The following is a 19,589-nucleotide window of genomic DNA, read 5'->3' as shown; positions in this document are numbered from 1 at the left end:
ATGGGGCTCCCCACAGGCCAGCTCACCCCTCCCCCACGGCCCTGTGTGAGCTCACAATACCTATTAGCCTTCTGACGGCAGTTGCCTCATAGGGATTTAAACTGATCAAAACGGAAAGCTTTGGATGAGTGGAGCCGAAGTCTGCCATCAGTGTGTGGTTTGAGAATTCAGAAAGGTCTGAAGTGTGGGCAGGTGAGGCTGATGGGAAAGAGAATTCAGAGAACTGTGATTTCTTTCTGTTCCTTTAGGGATTGAAGATTTGGGCTTTGCTGTGTACTTAAACCATCTCGGTGGAGTTTGGAGTTTAGGATGTATTAGAAAATCAAGGCCTTTGTTTTTTACTGTTATCCCTGACCCTTCCCATCTATAAACTAAAAGTGACTTATTAACAATATCTAGCAAAAATCCTGTCCGTTTGAAGATGGGGCTACGTATCCTTGTACCTAACTACTCTCCCTAATCCTTTGGGGAAAAGACCATGTTCTTTTGTTTTAGCACTGGGCTCCATCAGAACTGGCCATGCTTAAGGAAAGAACTGGGTTTTATACTATGTCTTAAAAAAAAGCAAGCAAACTGGAAATCCTAGAGTGAAATCATCTCAAACTAGAGGCGTAGCCCAGTTTTGGAGCAGTATGCCATCCATAGCGTCCTAAAGATACCAACCAGTTCTTTTTAAACCAAAGGATCAAACAGGCATCACTGTCTGCAAGCCCTCCGGGGAGAATGAGCTGAATTTATACTTTCAAGCCAGTGACATCCAGTAGGCTACACAAGCAAGTAGAAACAGAACCAAAAGACTGCAAGACTGATTCCAGCTCCAAAACAAGTTCTGTGATCTTACCTTCTCTCTACCACAGATAATCCATTTGACCTGACATGCAGTGTATTACAGAGCAAAGATTTAAAGCCCAGGTATTCATCCTTTGGGAACTCTTGAGTTCTAAATGCCAATGTGGTCACTTTCTAGTTGGGTGATTTTGAAGTTATTTAACCTAAGTTTCCTCACCTGTAAAATGGGAATAAGATGATCTAACTTGTAAGGATTAGGGTCGTGTGTGTATATGTGTGTGAACTATCCCAGCCTCCCTCTCAGATGAGAGGGGAAGACAAAATACCATGTACTACACAGAAAGCACCTTAAGAAAAAAAAGTACTATATAAAGTACTATCCACAATAGTGATGTAAAGAATATTGAGGGCTCTCTCCTGCCATCACGCACAACAAAAATAGATTAAGACTTGTTTCAGACCTATTGAAATTGCTCTTTCAATCACTTGTAGGATGAAAAAGAAGCTACCAGAAGACTAATTCCCACTCAACAACAGGAAAAGTTACAAACAGTGGTCCTAAAACAGAAGGGCTGCTTCTGGAAACTGTGAGTTCTTTGTTACTAGTAGTAGAACCTTAGGAAGGGGAAATAGATTGGAGGGGAATGAGAAAGGGACTCAAGGATGTCCAGGTCATCTACTGGCCTGTATTGTATAAGGTATTTTTTTCAAACCTAAAAACTCTTCGCTAGAGAAACTATAGAAGGAAATTTTACATCAAGACTATACTCTTGACCTAGATTACTACTCTTGCACGACTTCCCAATAAGCATCTTTCCTATACAGGTTACACTAACTAAAGAAAAAATGTCATTACCTGCTTCTTTGCACATATTCTTAAAAACAGTCATAGGGACCAAAAACCTAGCTCCAGGAGACAATGGCTTAAAAAGCAAAAGCTACATTAATGATGTAACAGAGAATTTTGCAGTATTTTTCAGATTGGTCAAAAACAGACCTTTATGTGTATATTTGAATTCAATTCTCCAGTTTATCTTTTAATGAAATAGTTAGTTGCCTTTTCATAAGAATTCTAAGAAAAGCAAAAATATTTTTTATAAGAGTATCTGAATGCCTATTTACACTAAGCTTTTAAAAAGTTAAAATAGTCTAGAAGCCACCAAACAGATCTTGTGTGTGATATACCTAAAGTAGACCCAAGGCAGAGAGCCTCCTTTGCCTTGGTGTGTGTACAGACCAGGACATTGTAACACAGTGGAAACATGAACAGGAATCTCTGGAGTCAAACTTCCTGGATTCAATTCCTGGTGTTGCCATCTGCTAGCTACATGACCTAAAGTAAGTTATTTGACCTCTCTGTACCCCAGTGGCTTCATCTTTTAAATGGAAATAACACTATACTTCATGGACTTACTGTGAGGATTAAATGACAAAATACTGATAAAGCTGCTTGCACAGTCCCCAGGCATGTAAGTGAGTGCTTATAAAATAATAGCAACTATTAACACAGTGGCTCCCTCTGGATGGGTGAAAACAGACCTTTTGAAATATTTAAGAATGAAATTTTTATTATAGAAATAACATATGCTTATTGTAAAATGTGGAAATGACTACAAAGAATTTAAAAAGAACATTAAAACCCCCTGATCCTACCAGTCAGAGAAAAGGTATTTAACATTTGGTTTATGTCTTCTATTTTTCCTTGCACACTTTTTCCTAGTTGATGATCACATGTACACAGTTTGATAGAATGAGGACTAGGGTTTGGAATCTGGACTGTGAGATTATGTTGCACTTCTTTCAGTGTCATAGGTGAGCTAAATTCCCAGAGATACCACATTGAAAACCATATTTTCCTTTTCCTATTCTTCACTATTCTTTTTCTCCAGGAATTTGCTATCTACCTAGTAAGGACTTAGCCCTATGATCCTTGGCTTCTTAATGTAAATTTTGTCACTTTCAAATGTATATCTCTTTCCTTAAGAGCCTCTGGAGGTACCCTCTCCTTATATAGTTCACAACTTCTCCTTCCCCTTTCTCTCCAACACCCAAACTCCAGATTCAGTCAGGCTCCACAGCTTGCCCTGCAGAATTCCTCCCCTGATTGTTGTGAAGAATGGTATTTAGAGATGGAACGTCTTCCCAAAACAACTTCCTTCAACATGCTTTAACTATACAAATTACATAAAGCTTCATAGATATAATTACCCATTTATCCCCATATTAGATGTATGACAAACATAACTTTAATCTGGATAGTCAAGAAATTGATTATTCCCTAATAAGGACCAGTGGTTGGCAGAGTCAGGGATCAACTGCTACCATCTAATCTAGCAATTTTAACTCTAGTTCACTCTTACTATAGTTATTGCTATTTTCAGCAATAAAATATGTCACCATAATAATAAGGTACTACCCCTACCATCAGCAACCACCTACCATTTATCATATGCCTAAATAATTGGCTATATCTATTACTTTTTACATATATTAACTCATTCAATCCTCAAAGCAACTCTGTGAGATCACCTATTTTGTAGGTGAAGAAAAGAGGATTTGAATCAAGGTCTGTTTTAAATCCAAATCCACTGAAATTTTATTCTAATACACACCTTGAAAACTTTCTCTGGATCACTCCTAATTCTGGAGTCTGGGCACAGTAATATTTCATGATACTCTAAAAAAATCTTCTAGATTTATGCTAGAATATTAGAGCTGAGAGAAAGACATTAAAAAAACAACTGTGTCTGGGAAGGCAGTCCTCTTTGAAAGGGTACAGTTTCTGGGGGAAAAAAACATGAAATGGGGAGACACAGAGAAGATGCCTGTCCAACTAGCCAAATTGGCTAAAGCAATCCTAGAGTCAGCTATCACATCCAGCACAAGCACAGCCTCACAAAAACAGGTTGGTAATAAGACATTTCAGGTAACCAAACCCCCTGGAGAAAGTGCAAGACAGGTCAGTGTGCCATCAAGTACTTCTGCTCTTTGGCTGACAGAATTAAATAGCGGGACTTAGGTTAACTCTTTCTTAGATGACAATTATCCTATCCCTTGGTGAATTATTTTCCAGCCCAAACCCCATAATCTGGAGTAACAGTATAATCTGTGTATTTTCTTCTGAGGGCTAAATATAAAGTAAAAGCTCAATTTTCCAAAATGCTCTGGGAAAAGATACCTTTTCATCCGTTTCCCTGCCTCTCTGTGACGGGTCCTTTACCTGGCCAATGGCAGTGAGAGTAGCAAGGGACTCAGGGGGAACAAGCTGCCACTGTGCTGCCATTTTCAAGCCTCTCAAAATGAACAGAAAACAAGCACAAAAATTTAATATCTGTCATCCTATCTATACTATCCATCTCTGGTTCCTCCCCATCCCCACCCCCATTATCTGGCTTATCTGAAGCTTCTGGCTGGTCTTAGACCCTCATAAAAGCAACTTTCTTATTATTGATCTGGCTGATGACGGCTCAGAGAGCCAGGTTGGAGAGCACAGCACATGCAGCATGCACATGTACTCACACATGTGTACACACATGTACACATGAGATGGCCAGCAGGATATGCAGAAAGAGATGTACCACAGAATTAAAGTAATGTTATTCTAGAGCATAAGCAAAGAGCAGTATTAAGAGTTGAAAGGAAATATAAATGAACACTGATAGTCAAATGAACTTAGAAAATTTCATCTCAAAAGTCTGACTAAATGGAGGTATGATTTCGTAAGACCAGTCTTTACTCAATGACCACATATAGCAAAAGTTCAAAAAGGCTGCAAGGCAGACTGCAAGGCATACTATCAATACTAGTATCTTAACTTAATTGTTGCTCCATGATTTAATAAGGACTATCACATCCATTCTCTCATTGGATCCTTACCATAGTTCAGGAAGGTGAAACTAAGACATCATTTTTGTTGTTTACATTCAATTTCTTCCTTCCTTCCTTCAACAAAATATAGAGTGCCTAACATGTGCCAAAGAGTGTTTGAGGTACTGAAAATTCAGCAGCGAACAAGACAGATGAGAGTTGCTGTTCTCATACAGCTTACATTCTAGTAGGAGAGAGACAATATACAATTTGCTTATGTATATATATAAACAAATTATATAGTTATTTAGAACATAATATTAGAACAATGAAGTAATTTAGAAAGTACAAAATGCTACAGAAAAATAAATAAGTGTAATGGGAAGTGCTGGGGGAGGGTTGCAATTTTAAATAGCAGTGTCAAGACAGGCGTTTTTTTTTTTTTTAAACTTTCATCTCTTCTAGTATTTTTTTTTTTTTTAAGATGTTGGGGGTAGGAGTTCATTTATTTATTTATTTTTGCTGTGTTGGGTCTTCGTTTCTGTGCGAGGGCTTTCTCTAGTTGTGGCAAGTGGAGGCCACTCTTCATCGTGGTGCGCGGGCCTCTCACCATCGTGGCCCCTCTTGTTGCGGAGCACAGGCTCCAGACGCGCTGGCTCAGCAGTTGTGGCCCACGGGCCCAGTTGCACCGTGGCATGTGGGATCCTCCCAGACCAGGGCTCAAACCCGTGTCCCCTGCACTAGCAGGCAGACTCCCAACCACTGCGCCACCAGGGAAGCCCTAGACAGGCGTTATTTTAAAGAGCATATCTGGGAGAAGAGTGGTCTAATCAGAGGGAACACTCTGTGTAAAAAGTCCAGGGGCGGGAGCTTGCCTGGACTGTTTAAAGTGCAACAAAAAGACAACTGTGATGAAGAAAATGATAAGAGGTGAGGAAAGACAAGGGGGAAGGGGCAGGGCCAGATCTTTTAGGACCTTAAACGTCTTTGTAAGGACTTTAGCTTTTACTCTAAGAGCAATAGGAAGTCATTCTGCCTGTTTTGACGAGCAAAGACTGTAGGGTGGCAAGAGTAGAAGCAGGGAGACTAGTTAAAATGCTATTATAATAATCCAAGCAAGAGATTACCGCAGCTTGGTCCATGGTGATAGCAGTGGAAGTAGTGAGAAATGGATTCTGAATATAATTTGAAAGTAGAAGGGACCTCTTGATGTAGAATGTGGGTGGCAAAGGCACATGGTGCCAAGGAAGATGCTAACATTTTTGGCCTGTGCAACTAAAAGGACAAAGATGCTATTTACTGAAATGAGAAAAAATAGAGCAGATTTGAAGAATTTGAATTCAGTTTTGCAAATGTTAAGTTTAGCTATCTATTCGACATCCAAGTAGAGATGTTGAATAGGCAGATATATCGAGTCAGAAGTTAACGGGAGAAGTCTGGGTTGGGGATAAAATTTGGAAATTGTCTTCATTTAGATGGCATTTAAAACCACATACATAGCGACTTCCCTGGTGGTACAGCGGTTAAGAATCCACCTGCCAATGCAGGGGACACAGGTTCGATCCCTGGTCCAGGAAGATCCCACATGCTGTGGAGCAACTAAGCCTGTGCGCCACAGCTACCGACCCTGCACTCCAGAGCCTGTGAGCCACAACTACTGAGCCCACATGCCGCAACTACTGAAGCCCGCGAGCCTAGAGCCCGTGCTCTGCAACAAGAAGCCACCACAATGAGAAGCCCGCGCACCGCAAGGAAGAGTAGCCTCCGCTTGCCACAACTAGAGAAAGTACACGTGCAGCAACAAAGACCCAACACAGCCAATAAATAAATAAATAAATGAATGAATAAAACCACACACACACACACACGCATAGATGAAATAACTAAGAGAGTGAGAAAGAGGTAAGGACCAAGAAATGAGCCTTAGTGCTCTCCAATGTAAAAGGTGGGGAAAAGGGAAGGATTCAGCAAAGGAAACTGCAAAGGAACAACCAGTGAGGGAGGAGAAAAACCAGGAGTGTGTGGAATTCCTGGGAGGCAAAGGAAAGAGAGTATTTCTAGGAAGAGGAAGTGATCAATTGTGTTGATGCCCCTAATGATGAAAATTAAAAACTGACCACTGTATTTAACAATGTGGAAGTTACCGGAAGCTCAACAAGAGTTGCTTCTATGGAATGATGGAGATGGAAGCCTTATTGGAATGAGTTTAAAAGATAATGGGACGAAAGGACCTTTGCCATTAAGAGAACAGAGGAATGGAGCAATTGTTGCTGGAGTTAAGAGATGATATTTTTAAGAAGGGAGAATTAATAGCATGTTTCTATGGCATTAGTAATAATCCAGCAAAGAGGAAAACTGATGACACAGGAGAGAGAGGGAAGGATTACAGTGTACTTGAGTAGATGAGTGGGTATGCAATCTCATTCACAAACCAAGGCACAGAAGAGTGATTTATTCATGATTATACAACTAATAAATGATAGAGCCTATATTTGAACCCAAGCCCCATGGTCTGCATTTCTCTACCACACCATAATGGAGAAGGCCTTGGTGTCTGTCACCCGCTATAACATGCCTGGCAAATGGTCGCCAACCTCTGCCTAATTACATTATCTCAGACCATTCCTGATTTCATAGGCAATTCATTTTGACATATTGAGTGTTTATCTAACATGTGTCAGGCACCAGATTGGTGGGGATAGAGGAAGGAAGAATATAGAGGTGAATGACATACTTTCTCCAAGGAAACTTACAAATTGGTCAAGCTTAAATAACTAAGAGAAGACAAAATGAAATTAGTGTACTACTGGACAGTTCTAATGATGAAAGTATTTCCTCACACTGAGGCACACTCTTAACTCTAGGCAATGGCTCCCAATTTGCTTCTAAATCTGCCCTCTCCAGAAACAATGACTAGGGAATGTGATTGAATCACAAGTCCTTCTTACTAGTAGAAAACTGTTCCTACTACGATCCGGGAATAAACAATAGATCCCAAGCCCATAAGCATATATAAGGTAAAAAGTAATGAAACCACCAACATGAACTTACTTTATATCTTTATTTTCAACCCCACCTTTTGTAGAATGAAAGACAATTCATACTTAAGGTATTGAACTCAGTAGTGGGACTACTGCAGGGTTTTACAATATGGAGACAGTTTACATTCCAGAAAATTCTCAAACTTCTTCAATTCTCTTGACAAATGTTTTAAATATTTCAGAATAATAATGCTTTTTGAGTACAAAAACATGAGTTCTATCCCTTAGCAAAATACCTTATGTGTGTGACTTATTTAGGTTATTATAATAGCTTGTCAGTTCTTTTTATTAAAACAGATATAAGCTCCATTTCAAAGTCCTATGGACTTACAGAGAACAGAATTTGTGATCCAAGTATCTTTTTCTTTCTACCTAATAACTGAGAGCATTTGCATGAAAAAAAAAGCATTCTCTTCTATCTAGGGTATTTAAGGAAACCAAATCTCCAATGTATTGTATCTGCAGCAACTAACTGTGCTGATAACTAAAGAAGAGCTAATATTTTGACGAAGAAAAGGATCAGGAGCAGGCAGACACAAGAAAGCCACAATCTATATATTTCCTAGGCCTGGAATTCCCACGTGCACTCCTTTTAGCAAACACCTATTCAGTCTTTTAAGAGCCTTTGCAAATGTCAACTCCTTGGCAAGTCTTCCCCACTGCATCCCCATCCTCACCCCCACCTTACAGTCCCTTTGCTGCACTCTCATAGCATTTTGTAAACAACTCTATTGGAAACTACATTGAATTTACTGTCTCTAATTTACTTCCTTGAATTTATCTGTCTCCAAATCTGTGAGCTTCTTGAGGGGAGGGGGTTATTGTATCTTTTCTTTGTGTTCCCAGTGTACCACATAGTGCCTAGAACATGGAAGGTATTCAATAAATGCTGATGGAATGATGAATGAGTCAGTGAATGAATGAAATAAAATGGAAAAGCCAAAATAGAACTAAGGATTAAGAATAAAAAGAGCAGTGAGGGCTTCCCTGGTGGCGCAGTGGTAGAGAATCCGCCTGCCAATGCAGGGGACACGGGTTCGAGCCCTGGTCTGGGAAGATCCCACATGCCGCGGAGCAAATAAGCCCGTGCGCCACAACTACTGAGCTTGTGCTCTAGAGCCCGTGAGCCACAACTACTGAGCCTGCGTGCCGCAACTACTGAAGCCCGCGCGCCTAGGGCCCGTGCTCCACAATGAGAGAAGCCACCGCAATGAGAAGCCTGCGCACTGCAACCAAGAGTAGCCCCTGCTCACCGCAACTAGAGAAAGCCCGCCCGCAGCAATGAAGACCCAACACAGCCAAAAATAAATAAATAAAATAAATAAATTTTAAAAAAAGAGCAGTGAGTTTTAATAACTAAGAGGTTCCCTTATTTAGTCACACCCCTTCATTTTACAGAGAAGGAAACTGAAATATGTATTAGTTAAATGACTTGTCTAAACTAGTTACTGTCAGAAGCAAGGCTATAGAGCAACAAGTGTTTGAATCTCAACTAAGCCCCTGACCTTTTTTCATTATTATAACACTGACCACACTGTGTTGTCAGTCTTCCCATCACGTCTAATTCCTTGAAGACAGTAATGATGTCTTATCTATCTCTAAACTATCCTTTGATTATAATGATGAAGGTAATGAATATAGCCCAAGGTACCATAGAAATAACCTCAAAATTAGACATGTGGACTTACAATCCCCTTTAACACAACTTGGCTATACTAATTTCCAGACTGCCGAAGATATCTGAGTGGGCTTTAGTGAAATAGTGAAACAACCCTGAGCTTTAGAACCAAACACAACTGAGTTTAAATGCCAGCTCTGAAATTTACTGTGTGATATTAGGCATATTATTTAAATTTTTTGAACTCAGTTGCCTCATCTGCTACCCAGATCAGGAAATGGGGTATATGGGGGGAGTCAAAGATGATTCTAAGTTATCTAAAATAAATGGTTGACTAGATGATGATTCTATTATCAAAAAATAGGGAGTAAAAGAAAAAGAGGAGATTGGGGACTGGGAGGAAGGGAAGGACAAAAGATATTTAAGACATTAAATCTTTTGCAAGTAGGCACAAGTGGGCATTAAAAAGAGAGGGAAAGAGATCTAAAATACTGAAAATTCTTGGTTGGAGATTTTTCCTTAGGAAACAAAGCCACTTCTGATCCTAAACTGCACAAAGACATAAAAGAGACTGGGGTAGGGGGTGGGAGAAATGGAGAAAACAGTTTGTTCAGTGAGGCCCTGGAGGGCAGAAATAGGATCAGAGAGTAAATGTTACAAGTAAATTTTGATTTGCCCCCAGGAAGAATTTTCCAATAACACGAGGACCTGGTTATGGAGTCACTACATCTTGGAGGAAAGAGCTCTGCTTTGGAATCCTGGAAGCTTAAGTATCCCATTGTTTTACTTTGGACCAGTCATTTTACCCCCCACTTCAGCTGCCTCATCTGCAAAATTCAGACCAAAGATTTTATCCTTTTCGTTTGGATGCTGGGGCTTATTAGGACACTTCCTGTATCCCTGAGTGTAACAGAAGAAATTGATTCGTGACCATCAACGCATTTCACAATCAAATGCAGATGAATAAATGAGGATATAACTCAGATCAAGAAGAGGAGGAAACACCTCGTGTATGAACCAGTTGATCCTCACACCCACCCTTATAATGCGTAACTTAGAGAACACATGCATTTCTGTTTCTTCTCTGAGACCTTTCCTTCTTACTTGTTTTTCTGTTCACTCTCCAAGGTCATGAGTTTACCTATGGGTGAATAAATTATGGTGGAAGAGCTTCTATAAATTATAATAGAATGGCTTTTAAATTGATCTGGACACCTTGAAACGTATGTCAAATTAGCTTGGCAAGGCAGCTATCTAACAGAAAGTAAGCTGTAGGTAAAATTCTCTAAACTATGTTTTCTCATTATAATCTACACAAATTCTGTTTGGGGGTTCCAAAACACTATTCTGTCTGATTTAGGCAGTCAGATTTAAATCCGTTTTTTTCACAAGGAGACAAGTTGTGAGGGGAAAAAATGGTTTTAATAACTATTACTCAAATCACTTCTATGGTATCTATAAGGTACACAGTAAAGAGCAATACCTGGTCCTAAGAAGACTTGTCTTCTAATCCTAGTCTGATAATTGCTGTGTGGCCTCACAAGTCCCTTATTACCTCAATTTCCTCAGCTATATAATGCTAAGTATGAAGAGAATGTGTACGAAAATCCTTTGAGAGGTCTAAACTGTTCTGCAGTGAACGACTTTATTACTAATGCATAATTCTTCTTTTCCTCGTTCTATTTATGTTGAAATGATGTCCTTAATATATCTTTGGGATAACTCATAATTCTCTCTTCCCTCCATCAGATTTGTTAATCAAATTGTGGGAGGCATTTTGGGAGAAAGGTAAAAGATTTAGTGAAAAAACCTGCTAAAGAAATAAAGCCAAAATGCCTCTGAAAAAGGTAAGGGTGTGTTAAATGAAAAAAATCAAAGACCTACACTTAATGTGTTCATAAGACAGATACTGTGTCTGTATTATTTTTCAAATTTGTCAGTTAAAAAACAAAAGTAGTGGTGTAATAAGAAGTTTAGTATTACTTCAATCAAAGCTGACAACCATGAAAACCATTTATTGTTGTATTTGAACCACTAATTTCAGATGAAATCTAAAACACTCAAGTTCCAATTGTTAACGGTGACATGCCAACAAAAACCTTAAGGAAATCTTTTGTAGCTAGATTACACTGTTGTTATGCACTTACTTGAGAAAACAAAATATGTATGTAACTAAATCCTACTGTATCTCTACAATGGCTTCAATAAAACATACCCAGTCAGTCAAAAGTTGAATAAATTATACTATATAGCTTAATTTAAAATCTATGTTGTCATCCACTGAATTCTGATAACTATACTTTTCAATTTAGTGTATGCGGTTAGAGCATTGCCTAGCCTAAACGAGTCCAAGGTTGCATTTCTATTCCTATAGGAGTCAGTTAACTTGAAAAGGAGAGAAAAAGTGGACTAGATAAAATTGTGGATGGTCAGCCTGGGCAAAAAACTCCTTGAAATGCCATCTTCACGAATGAAGTACCGTAACACTCCAAACTACAGATAAATAGGAAAAAAACAAAAAGCTCTACCTAATCTAAATATAGAAACAGGGCATGTTGTGATTCAATTAGGAAAAGGCTTTTCTCTCTATTGTTAAACCTAACACTTCCCAGAGCAGATCTTGTTCTAATGTGTGAATTTGAGCAAGTTGATTAAATTCTGAGCATGTTTCCTCAACTGTAAAATGACAATAACACTGACCTCCACAGGATAGTTGTGAGAATTATGGTAAACAGTGAATACAACTGTGTGGTGATAGATGTAAACTATATTTTTGGTGGTGAGCACACTGTAGAGTATATAGAAGCAGAAATATAATGTTGTACACATCAAACTTATATAATATTATAAGCAAAGTTACCTCAGTAAAAAAATAAATCTAAAATTTTAAATGAGGGGAAATCAATGAATACAAGCTAACTACTAAGTGAGAGCAGCAACAGCATCAGCAGGAGCAGCACCAGCGGCAGCCAGTGTTCTCATTTTGTCCTGATGCCTGCCTAGGTCTTTAGTATAAAAACTAAGGGCGTTTTAAGAAGGAAAGGGTGATCAATTTTAGCCAGTGGTGGAGGAATATCAATGGCTTTTGAATTTGACAAGAAAGGAACTGCTGGTGACCCTGTTTTAAGGGAACAGTTTCAAAGCAGAAAGGTGGGAAGCCTGATTATAGGTGACTAACAGAAAACACATGAAAAGAAAATGGAGGTAGCATGTATAAACCAGGGATTTTCAACATTTTGTATCCACCAATCACTCTCATAGAGACATGACAATTTTTTAAAAATCGGGGAAGGACTGTTTCTAGGCTTTTTATTATAGTTCTCATTTATAGAACGTTTTAGGATTGAGAAAAATACTACTAACTGAGACTGTCTTGTTCCATGGTTCTAATTCACAAACATGAAAAATGTTCCATTAGTGCTTGACAATATATAAAGCTATTATTATTTCTACAGAGCACTTTGATGATGAATTAAAAATTGGTAAGTACAGTGGGTAGGGGGAGGCCAGACATATCTCTAAGTAGATATGGAGATTGAAGGAGAATGAAATTTTAGTGATTGTGATGAAATGTAGTTTCATACCAACTAGATTATTTCTATGCCATTGAGATCTACTGATACAAGCTTCTCATTGATGACATAAAGGAGAAGAGAAATAAAGTGGTTGAGACAAGAAGTAATACGTCAAGCAATTACTTCCAAGTTGTAGAAAACTGCATGTTTTAAAGCAGATGGTAAGGGGCCAGCAAAAGGGAAGAGAACGAAGATACAGAACAAGGGGAAAAGCTTAGCAACAAAGTGCCTCACATATTAGGATAAGATTCAGTAATATTTGCACCTAGCATTTGTTGGGAACCATTATCATTTAAAAACTTTGTTAGATCTCTGGGGTTTTTTTTGTTTGTTTGTTTGTTTTTTGCTGCACTGCGCAGCATGTGGGATCTTAGTTCCCCCCCCCCCCAACATAGATCAAACCTATGGAGTCTTAAGCACTGGACCACCAGGGAAGTCCCAGATCTCTGTCTTATACATAATAACAGCTAACAGTTATACTACAATTTAAATCTGATTTTTATTGGTGTCAATATAAATTACAAATTAGTTAGAAACATCATTTATCCACCTTTTAGACTTAAAATTTACCTTGAATTAATGTAGCTTCATAGTTTACAAAAGCTTTCATATAATCCTCACAAAAACAAAGTGAATCTGCAGTCAGTTTTGTAATTCTCATTTTCAGATAGAGTAATTGAAGGCATGAAGGTTAAATGACTTGCAAACAAGGTTTTTTAAAATTTTCTTAAGTACAGAGTTGATTATGAAGAGTTATTCTTCTCAGATTTTGGTAGATATTTAAAGTGTTGGACTTACTGACTAGCACTTGGTCTTCCATAAAATGTTTTGCATGCATTCAGATTCCCTCTTTCTGTTTCCCCAAAGACCTGTGTCCTGATGCTGCTCCACTCTTGATCAAGCCTCCCAGAGGCAACATAATATCCATGCACAATTCTCATTTTCCCTCATTTCCTAAATTTAACAACTTCTTTCCCATTATTTTCAGAGCACTGTTAACTTACCTAATTCATTAATTTGCACTAAGATATCAGAACTAATAACAGTTTAACAAATTACCTCCTCCCAGATTTGAATTTTAACCTGGACCTCTTAAACTTTTTAATAATATGGGCATTTCTGACCCTCAGAACGGGGTCAAAGAAGCTTGGTCTCTCCTGGCATCCCATCACACCACCACAGCAAAAGCATACTTTATAGGCCTTTTTGTAGGAATAACCCTAATATTCATTACATGATCATATTAAACAAAATAGTAAGGGGGAAAATATTCACAATAAGACTAGTTAAAATTATAATTCTTTTGTACAGTTTAATTTTGTGATTGGCTAATGATAATGGTAAAACCAGATTTAATCTTAATTCAATAAAATGTTATGGGCATAAGCAAGTAAATTAAATGTTTAAGCCATCCTTTAATACTATCATTGATTTTTATGAAGAGATAATTTCATAAGTGTTTAATGGTGAATTTATACAAATTTCCTATGATCATTCCTGAGGCATTTTAGAGTTTTCATACAAACAGACAAAAGAAAGAAAACTTTATACTTGTTTAAAAAAACCTCCTTCATGTCACATTTTTTTTTCTGACTCATCCTTCATTATTTTTCTAAAGATCAGGAGCCATATATTTAGTTTTGAAAATTAAGAAATCTATGTCAAGTGTCTTTTCTGCTTAGTTCTGTAAGTACTAGTTCCAGGATCATAGATAAAACGAAATAGATGGAGCTATCTCCTTTGCATACAATCGCTTTGCCCCTTAAGAATCTCCTGTGAAATTTGGTTTTCTAGGACCTCATTAATCTCTGGTTAGCTGAGGAAAGGGAGGCTTACAGACACTACTTAACAGACGGCTGAACCAATGATTATTATCGAGAGGGCCTTTGACCTTAAAGGAAGCAATCTTAAGATGGCAGAGAAAAGCAGGGTGATCATCCTAGTTCTTGCACATGAAGAATTGTTAGTTCTTTTTATCACATGCATACATCCTGCATCTACAGTACATGGTTTCCTTTATATGATGCAGTACCTACTGCATTGACTGCTGTTCTCTATTCAGCTTTCTTTCTAACAACCCAGGAGGAACACTGCAGGATTTTAATTTCCAAATGGCTTGGGAAGATGTAAATAATTATACAAACAACTACGGTTAACCACCTATGCTTTTCTTATTCGACTTTTTTTTTTTTTTTTTAAGAAGTGGGCTTGCGGCTTCCCTGAAGACGCAGTGGTTAAGAATCCACCTGGGCTTCCCTGGTGGCGCAGTGGTTGAGAGTCCGCCTGCCGATGCAAGGTACACGGGTTCGTACCCCGGTCTGGGAAGATCCCACATGCCGCAGAGTGGCTAGGCCCATGAGCCATGGCCGCTGAGCCTGCGCGTCCAGAGCCTGTGCTCCGCAACGGGAGAGGCCACAACAATGAGAGGCCCGCGTACAGCCAAAAAAAAAAAAAAAAAAAAAAGAATCCACCTGCCAATGCAGGGGACACGGGTTCGATCTCTGGTCCAGGAAGATCCCACATGCCGCGGAGCAGCTAAGCCCGTGCGCCACAACTACTGAGCCTGCGCTCTACAGCCCGCGAGCCACAGCTACTGAGCCCACATGCCACAACTCCTGAAGCCTGTGTGCCTAGAGCCCGTGCACTGCAACAAGAGAAGCCACCACAATGAGAAGCCCGTGCACCACAGAGAAGAGTATCCCCCACTGGCCACAACTAGAGAAAGCCCGTGTGCAGCAACGAAGACCCAACGCAGCCAAAAATAAATTAATTAATTAAATAATTTTTAAAAAAAAGAAGTGGGCTTAAAGAAATGTACAGGATATAAAACAAAATTTAGGTACCTCAATTATCTTCCCTCATGAACGATTACTAGTATCTTTGGGGCATGGTTTATTAAAACTTTAAAAATTAAAATTTCCTCCCCTAATGTTTTTCCTTTCCCTTCTCTCTCTCTGCTTTTCCAGATCCTTTTCCCCCTGCTGTAAGAAAGGGAGACTAAAACTTTGTTCTGCCTGTTTCTCAGAGTACTGTAATTAATCTGAAACTTAACAGCATTTATCCTCCAACTATTACTTTAGTACAGAAGTAAAACTCAATTCAAAGGATTATAAACATGAACAAAACTCAGTTCTTGACCTCAAAGAACTTTACAGGGTGGTAATAATCCTAAGAGAAATAATAATGATAAATACATTTACTTTACTCTTTACACGGAAGGAAGGGTTTACACATGCAAAACTTCATTTGATATTTAATACATCCTTGTAAGAAAGACAGGACAGATACTATTTTCCCAACATTACAGAGGAGATAGAGATAAAACATGCAACATATGTAAAGAAGTAAAAATAACTAAATTCATACACTGTGATTATAAATAAATATGTTATATCATTATCTACGTAAATATATGTGTTGACTTTTAACAACACGAGTTTGAATTACACAGGTCCACCTACACATGGATTTTTTTCAATAAGTAAGTACTACTGTACTACAGGGTCCATGGTCGGTTGCATCTGTGGATGTGGAGAAACTGTAGGATATGGAGCACTGACTGTAAAGTTACACTTGGATTTTTGACTGCAGGGAGGGGTAGCCGCTCCTAACCCTCACCGTTTTCAAGGGTCAACTGTACACACACGTACACACACACACACACACACACACACACACACACACATCATAGCTTATCCTTGGAAAGCTGTCTTGGCTTAAGAAAATATTTATCCCATTAATCTGCTACAATGCTTAAAATTTCATTTTAGAAACTCCATATTCTGGTATCTATAAGAAGTCCATTAGAACACAGACCTAAATAGAGAGAAATGCAAAAACATTACTAGATGCTAATAATTTACAAGTGAGTCAATTTACTACATGATAATTGGGCTCCTTAGAAAAATGGAAGGTTGCGATAACAGTCCTAGAACAAAATGGGGACAGTTTTGATGGGAGGAAAGAGAGAAAGGCCTTGATAGATTGAGGTAAAGCCCTGGGCACAAGCAGCCTGACGATCCCTGAAAAACTGAGTATGGTGGAGGTGGTGAGGATGGTAAAAGGACAGAGACATTCACTAGCTTCACAATTTTTCTTCCATTAATGCCAAAACCCTGGGCTGTTTCAGTTTCCAGTAGGCCTACATTGGTAATTCACCTCCAAGGTACAAGTTTCCCTCACAGACCTCTAAATAAACACTTAATGGTCTTTAAAATTAAATCACGTTTGGTACCACCTACTTCTCAACTTGCACTTACCTCCCCTATCTGCCACCATCCTCGTTCTTTCCTTTTTTTAAAAAAAAGGCTAGTTCTAAAGCCATTTTTTCTGTTCTCTTTCCTCTCTATTCACTTACTGAAGCCAAATCTTGCCATCAGCGGTCATCGGCGGTTCTGTTTTCAACACTACTCTCAACTTCTTTCTTACGTATCTGCCACAGATTTAAGGTTCTTCGGGTCGTTCATTTTAAAAAAATTCAACTGCACTGTGTTGCTGCATGTTAATCAAACTTTAGGTCTGAACTCTTCAGTATTATTTTTACCTACTTCTCCATTCATCTCCTTATAACATTTAACATGTAACGTTTAAATGAAGGCTGCGGATTTTTCAGTGCCTAGCATGGTGCCAGGCTGTACATAGGTACTCAAAAAATTTGTCATAACTTTATATAACTTTAAAGTTGGATAGGAACATTCAGTATGTAAAACTCTGAAAATCCTTGAAAGTGGCTTCCTCAAAGCTAACAAGCTCATAAATTCTTCATCTGTCTACAATTAGGATTCCTGTTATTTCTCAGATTCATGAAAGACTGGACTAGAAAATTCTAAAAATCAAAGCATAAAAAGCAGCTCTAAAGTTTAAAAAATTTGCAGTGTGTTTTGTCTTCCTTTAATTCATTCACACCTTCCTCTCAGAATATAGAAACAAAACCAGTTTGTGTTGCATCCACTTCAGAAGAAGCTGGATATGGCCTCAGAATTGAGTATTCGAGTCATTAAATCTTAATCTTGTTTAGGAAACTGTCTGCTTACCTTGGGAAAGGGGCAAATTGCCATTTCTTCCCATATGGAGACTGTGGAAACAAGGGAAACCCCTACACGTCTTTTCCACAATCCCGTATTATTCTAGGGAACTTCTAATTTTGTTAATTCATTAAACATTTTAAGAGCATTTTCGGCCAGCACTGCGCTGAGTAAGGTATACGAATGGCGCAAGTGCATAGTCCTTGCCCCTGAAGTTACAATGCAAAGAGAGAGAACCCGGCGGGGAACTCAGAACAAAAGCTGTGACTGCATAATAATGTACTAGTGGGGGTAGGGGATGGGGAATCTGGAAGCCCAGTTGTTACTAGGAAAGTGGTTTCCAGAAGGTGAGAGCTTTTAGGCCAGCTCCAAAAGAGGCTGATTGTAATGATTTGCAGGAGTGAAAGTTGGAGGGCCTTCTACTTAGGAGATAAACATCTGCCCTGATTTAAAGGTGGGAAGTGCCTGAAGTGAGGGAGAAGGTAAGGAGACTGACTTCCTAGCAGTCAAAAGGCTGATTTGGGGAAAGACTGATTTTGAGGATGTAATAGGCAAGTTTGGGGCAGTCAGTTGATGAAGGTGGGAAGGGACTGAGATTTTTTCGTCGTTGTTAAATAAAAAACTTAGATGTGACATGGTGGTAAAAAAAAAAATAGGAAAATTACATGAGAAGAATGATTTTATGACAGCTATGTAAAAATGAGATTACAATAGAGAGGTTCGGGAGCTCAGGAAACAAGCTAGATATGTCATAATTTAGGCCTAGGTTGTTAAGACCTGGAATAAAATGGTAGCTGAGGAAATTTTCAAAGTTGAATAAATGGTAGTAATAATAAAGAAAAGGCTATGCTACAAACTATCCAGTTACTACTCTTTAATTATCAACCCAATTAACAATGATCTCCAGATAATTTATCTCCAGTTCCCCCTTCCTACCCAGCACCTCTCCCTAGCTTACACCTTTGTATCAAAGACATTTTATTCAGGACATCCTCTTCAGTACCCTCCGCCTCTGCCTGTTCAGCTTGCCCTTGCTTCATCTTCTTCTCATTTCACCTCCCCCTCTTCATTTAGTCAAATCATTTCAGTCCTTAAAAGACCCAGCCACCCTTCCCTTGAAGCCATTTATGATATCAGAAAATTCTGTCTGCTAGTCACTTTGACCACTTGCACCTTATTTTCTGATTAGAATTTTTGACTACTGATGGTCTTCATTCTAATTAATTCTAAGGTTTTTAAAAAAATTATGATCATTGTAGAAAATAAAAATCACTTGTAGTCTCACCACCATTATTAAAATGTTGATGTATTCCTTCCAAATGTTGTTGAATGTGAATAATTTATACATATTTTAAAATACAGTATATACATCTTTGCATCTTGCTTTTAGTGTTTACTTTCAGTTATTTTAGAGGCTCCTAGAATCCAAGCAGTTCTACTCAGAATCTTGTAAAGACCCATGTTACTGCTGCTTCTCTGTAACTCAGCTGCTACTCCCTGTATCCTCTGATTATTCGTGATTTCTGCCTCCTTGTGGTTCTTGCTGCCTGGTGTACACCACTTGCCTACCCAATGCACCTTTAAACCATTATTCAATCCACTTCAACCCCTCTTTCTCCTTGAACAGTGTTTGAGTAGAGCTTTAACAAGCTTTCTACAGATCTATTGCCCTTGGGTCTGTTGTCCATGCCAGTCCACAAACTGCTGCAAAGAGGGAGAAGGGGTCATGTAGTGC

At 38.7% G+C, this 19,589-nt stretch overlaps 1 long non-coding RNA gene across 1 annotated transcript; it reads left to right on the top strand.

The window, feature by feature from the left end:
* Nucleotides 1-128: 128 nt before the first annotated feature.
* LOC125960570 (uncharacterized) lies at nt 129-10,136 on the top strand. The gene is made up of 4 exons (XR_007470373.1): nt 129-175; nt 858-912; nt 1,282-1,376; nt 9,938-10,136. It is a non-coding gene; the product is annotated as an uncharacterized LOC125960570 (long non-coding RNA).
* Nucleotides 10,137-19,589: the final 9,453 nt, after the last annotated feature.

The sequence above is a fragment of the Orcinus orca genome, chromosome 11, assembly GCF_937001465.1.
Source record: "Orcinus orca chromosome 11, mOrcOrc1.1, whole genome shotgun sequence".
NCBI classification, from domain to species: Eukaryota; Metazoa; Chordata; class Mammalia; order Artiodactyla; family Delphinidae; genus Orcinus; species Orcinus orca.
The sequence above is the reverse complement of the archived record's forward strand: the minus strand, read 5'-3'. Positions and strand labels throughout refer to the sequence as shown.